This window comes from Ctenocephalides felis, unplaced genomic scaffold, assembly GCF_003426905.1.
Source record: "Ctenocephalides felis isolate EL2017-DRISC unplaced genomic scaffold, ASM342690v1 CF-g0.4_SCAFFOLD_01886, whole genome shotgun sequence".
Taxonomy (NCBI): domain Eukaryota; kingdom Metazoa; phylum Arthropoda; class Insecta; order Siphonaptera; family Pulicidae; genus Ctenocephalides; species Ctenocephalides felis.
Window position 1 is genome coordinate 135652387 of NW_020538040.1, and position 6074 is coordinate 135658460.

Sequence of the window (6074 nt, forward strand, 5' to 3'; positions counted from 1 at the left end):
GGGGGTGTAACTCAGGGGTAGAGTGTCCGCTTCGCATGCGGGAAGTCCTGGGTTCAAATCCCAGCTCCTCCAAACGTTTTTATACATATTTAAATATCTAAAAAATTATAGTTACATAAATAAACTACATATTTTATAATTTCAAAGTTCAGATATTAATATATAACGACTTTTTCAGATTTTTTATGCAAAAATAAATCTAGTGGTGCATGGCATTGCGCTCTAAGGGAGATTGCTAGAACTTTCCATACCGCAGTTAAACATTCGAGAAATAAAAATAATCAATAAAAATTAACCAATATTTACTTACAATTACTTCAAATATTTTCAAATGGATTATTATAAATACATACGGTAAGTTTGTAAGCCCTTATACTTATAAGAGATGTAATACTAATCAAGCCGAGAAAAAATGAAGGCTTCCAACAATCTTATCTCATAAAAAAATAAAATTATAATTTGTTGATTTATTTTTAAGTCTTTCAAAAAACCCGACTTTTTCGCAAAATTTTTTGAATTAATATTATAAATATTAATTCAAATATTACAAAAATATATTAAAAAATCGTTCTTTTTTGAAATTATTAGAAAATTTTGAATTTTTTTAACGAATTTAAATTTTCTGAAAGTTTCTAGTTTTTTTAAATTTTTGAAAAAAAATTATTTGAAAATTTATATTTTTAAAAATTTTAATATTTCTGAAAATGTTGCAATTTGTTGAATGTTTTAAAATTTTTCGAAAAAGTATAAATTAATTTGAAAATACAGAGAAATTTCAAAATATTGAAAATAAAAAACCGAATTCGTTTTTGTTTGGAAGCTTTTGTTGCTTTTACATTTTATAGTAGATTTTATATTCTGTTAAATTAATTTGAATTTAAAATATCTTATGTGGAATTTTAAAATTTTGTATACACAATGACGCATCGTATTGAAGCATCGATCAAGGATAAGCACACGCGGCCCGTAGGTTTTATGTGGCCTGTTAAACATTTTTCTTTAAGCGTTTATAAAGTAGAATTTTATTTATTTTACCAGCTTGCTTCCATAAATAAATTAATTATATTGTATTTTTTTCTTATTGCAATAATTTATTAAGTGCGGCCCGCCATAACATTTCTGTTAATTAACTATTAGTAATTTTTTAAGTATATTTTTCCCCTTTTTTATTAACACTTACGGGGACGGCACCGATTTCAAAACAATCTATTGTACCGGCTGTAAACTTGACTTACATTGTGTATGTTATGCAATTTGTTTGATCATTGAAGGACATACATTTATAATATTAATTTATTTTTGATTATTTTATAAAGAATGGTGACATTCAAAACAATTTCCAAAATGCATAGCTGGTTGATTTTGAATGTTTTACAATAAAATGTTGTTCGCCGCCTTCCTCCCAGTGCTGTCAGAACAGACAATACAATCCCATTTTCTTTCTCTCGCATTTAGAATATGCCACTGATTAGTCAGTATATTTGTTCATTTTTGTGCTGCCATAATGGTTTGTTTTTTCTATTATATTGTCTAATAATTCATTTGTAAAATATAAAGTAAAATAATTTATTGGATGTCTTATATTGCTTGGTATTTGTAGTCAGGGTGTTTGTTGATGTATGATGTATGTCAAACTCGATTCTTGACGGAGAATCGGCACATTCGCTAATGTCTTTCCGCTCTTCATTTAATTTATATTCTATTGTAAAAAATTAAATCAGATAAATCAAATTCTATTGTTATTTGATAAAAAAACTTACGACGCTAATTGTAAATAAGTGGAATCAACCCTCCATGCCTTTTGGAAATTGCTATAAACTTCAACATACTGCAATATTGAACTTATTAAAAAATATTGTAAACAGGGCCGGTCCTACCTTTAATGCGATTGATGCGAAAAATGCGGGCGCACACCTTAGGGGGTACCAACATTCAATATCATTTAAGAAATATATAATTTTTTTTCATGTTTTACTAATCTTTGGACAATATTTTTAAAATAGGTTAAAAAATTAACTTCAAATAACAATTTCATGAAAAGGAAAAGTGAAGATAAATACATAAAATTCGACTCATACGATATCAATTAGCGTTAGAAAAAAAATGGCGAGCGAGCGATGAGACCCCAGGATCGGCCTTGATTGTAAACGTATGTTCTTCAATGACCACTAATTCATATAAAACAAATTGCATAACATCACCTTCATATGGTTCTAAAACAATCGGTCCCTGCCGGTAAGGCTTTAGTTTTGACAAAGTCTGTTTTTCGCGTTGAGCAGTTTTTAATAAAAAAAAATTCTTATAAAGAACTTATTAATTATTCATCAAGTTACATGGCAACTACGAGAACGTAAAACTATATATATCACATATCAAAGAAATATCATGCGCCTATAATTAGAAGATTTAAAAAAGTTATAAACAATAAAGGCTAATGAGCAGTTCCATACGCCAATAATTTTTCTAAATAAACATACCTGCACATAATTGCCGCCATCAATATCACACTACTCTCATGTGAATCATTGCACACTTTGTTAATTGTTTTAATATTAATTGTATCAATATTTAATCAAATACCAAGAAAATAAACAGTAGCACTAGCAGACGCGCCTTTTAAACAAGAAGTAATTTAATAATCAAACATAAATAATAACATAAATTTAACCAGAATTAATCACTGAATAATGAACTAAAACTAACTCTTCTAATTTATTCTAAAGCAAATGTTTCTTCATGACTGCTACGAACAAAAATGTCTAGTAAACAGTATTCTTTCTAACACTATCATTATTGTATTAATTTCGATAAATGGTGTTGTTAAACAAATTGTTGTTATTAAACAATTTGAGACGCCATTATTTTTTAAAACGACGCCAGTGATAAACTGATGAATGGAGTTATTAAAAAAATTTATGCGCCATTATTTTTTAAAACGGCGCCACTGATAAAGTCACTTAACAATTTCAGACGCCATTTTTTCCTTAAAACGACGCCACTGATAACCTGATAGAGGAGCCTCTATTTTTTTCTAATAATAAGGATTATTTGATCGATTTCTAAGGATCATTGGATTCCCCTCCTACCCCTTTGTGGTACGTGGTAATATTTAAAATTACCCTTACATCCCTCTCCAAACATCACGTGTTTTTTTAGTATCCAGAAAAAAACGTCAAATTTTTTAATTTTTTGGTAAAAATTCGATTATTTTAAAATTAAAGTAAAAATAAATACACTTGATATCTTACTAGACCCTCCGCTCTCCAAGCTAATATTTTGTGATTTTTTTTATCAAACCTTTCCTCCCCCTTTAAGAAGACCCCTGAATGGACACATTTTTCAAAAACTTAATTTTCTTGAAACAACGCCACTGATAACTGATAAATGAAAATATTAAACTATTTCAGAGCCATTATATCTTTTGTAACTACGCCACTAATAAACAGAGACAGACGCCTTTTTTATTAAAACGACGCCACTGATAAACTAATAAATTGAGTTATTAAATTAATTTAAAATTTAAACAATTTCTGACGCCATTTTTTTAAACGACACCAGTGATAAACAGACAAATGAAAATATTAAACTATCTCAGATAAAAAACAGACACAAACAATTTCACGCGCCATTTTTTCCTTAAAATGACGCCACTGATGGACTGATAAATGGAGTTATTATACAATTTCAGACGCCATTTTTTTTAATGAACTTACTTATTTATAATCGCCATAACAGCACCGTAGTTGATTTAATGTTCACGTAAATTTAGGCACACATTAGTATTTGTTAATACTTATATCAAAACCTTAAAAAAACGAAAAGTAGCACTGATAAACTGTCGTTATAAAAAGGAATATATTACGCTGTAGTTACAAAATAAGCACGTGTAAATTTAACCGGCACTAGCACTAGCACTTATTATAGCATTACTAATCACCTGAATCACACACTTTAAAACCTGAACCACAAACTTTTAATCTCGAACCATACAGTTCTAAAATATAAAATATTACGTAATTTCTATGTTCTCACTTCGAGAACTGACTGTTAACTGAAGCTACCACATTTTTAGCACATTGACGTGAATTTGTGTTTTTATTCGCAGGTTGAGAAACCTAACAAACTTCAGTAGTGTATGAACTGATTCAAAATATAACAGAGTGGCCAAAGTGATGGTCCAAGCATGATTAATGTTTTAATAGCCCTTAACAAATAGGTCTTACTGTTGCTAATTATTTTAGCTAAAAATCATAGTCATTTAATTATGCAATTTTTTAGCTACTTTTAAAATAAAGAGGGAATAACTTTTCTCAATTGAATAGACTTTAAAACTTTCCACTTAAACCTTAACAACATATTTACTAAATATGGGCCAGCGGTGGCGATATCGGTTAGATCATGGACTAGCATCAACTAGTCCAAGCCTGACATCAGGCAACTTTGATGCCAAATTTCCACTTGAGGTTATTTATCTCAAATGTAGCCTCAAGTGAAAATCGCCTCTCGTAGGTATAGTTTTGCATATATAATAAAAAAAAAATGTCAGCAAATACTTCGACTATAGTTAATTAGTCATAACTAGATTGGATGGATGGCTATTGGGTTGCCATTCATTCAATAATCCATATATAATAAAGTCAAAACAATTACTAAATGTCCCATGCATGACAGATTGTAATTAAAAATATTGGTATTAGTATATTAAAAATAATGATAAAAAAAGGATATTTACTTAAAAATGTTATTTTTAACAGCCACAAAGTTCTGCGCGTGATAGTAACATTTTGGATCCAAATATTATTATTATTTTTAACTTACCGAAGGGTAATCGCAAAAAAATCGAAAATGATTTTTTTGCATATCTTCACGTTTTGAAGGTTTCTGAACATTTTGGCATTCCTTAGAAAAAATGGATGTATATGTGTGTGTGTTCGGATACAAATTCTTGTCGACGATTTCGGGAACACGGTTCAACCGATCTGAATGATTAAAAAAACATTCGATTGCTATTGCGTGGACGTGATGATTAGTTTTTGAACCAGGCAGACCAGCCGTTTCAAACATACAAGGCAAAAAGTGCTAAAACGGTATTTCAGTTTTTCGGTGAACGGAGTGTCCGATTTTAATAATTCAAAAAACATTTTACTTATATTAACAAAATAAAAAACTGATTAAATTTGTGGGAAGGCAGGTTTAGCGGTTATGGACTCTGAATGAAAATAAGTTAAAAAATTGCCATTTGGCGGTCAAAAATGTTTATTGGACATATGTACATCAAATTATCAGATATTTTATAGAGATTTTAATATTGTTTACACATTTTGTGTAAATTTTTTTGGGTTCCGTACCAAAATTTTTAATTTTGAAGTTTTTTATATGGTTCAAGCAAATGTTCTCGACGTTTTCGACAGTATGAAATAACCGATTTGTATGATCAAAAAATCATTCGGTTTGTACTCGATCGCGAAGTGTTGTTGCAAAAGGCAATTTTGCCGTTTCGGAGGTATGGAGCGTAAAGTGTGTAAAAACGGTTATGCAGTTTTTGAGAGAACGGATTATCCAATTACATTAATTCAAAAAACAACTTAATGTTTTTGAAAATTAAAAAAAAAATCGAATATTTCATCATTTTCAATAAAAACTAAATCTCGAAATTTTTTTAAAAAAATGTTTTCTTACAAAAATTTGAGAATATTTCGAAAATTAAAAAAAAATCGAATATTTTCAAAAAATTCCAAGTTCTCAAAATATTTAAAAAATTCTGAATTATCAAAAAATTTCTAAATTATCAAAAAAATCCAATTAAAAAAAATAGACTCTTAAAAACGTACACATAAGTTGTTTATAAAATACGCTCACCATCCAATTTAAAAAACACTTATGAATTTACAGTGTATTTATAATAATCTATTTGGAAATCTTCAAAACAATTATTGATTATTTTTATTCCTCGGATGTTTAATTACCGTACGGGAAGTTCCAGCAATTTGCCTTAAGGCACGATGCTATGCGCCCTACTAGTTTTTTGACACATTTTGAAAAATTTGAATGCAAAAATGAAAGATTTTTCTAAA

The 6074-nt window shown here is 28.9% G+C and overlaps 1 non-coding gene across 1 annotated transcript; it reads left to right on the forward strand.

Moving 5' to 3' along the window:
* Trnaa-cgc lies at positions 1-72 on the forward strand. The gene has a single exon. It is a non-coding gene; the product is annotated as a tRNA-Ala (tRNA).
* Positions 73-6074: the final 6002 nt, after the last annotated feature.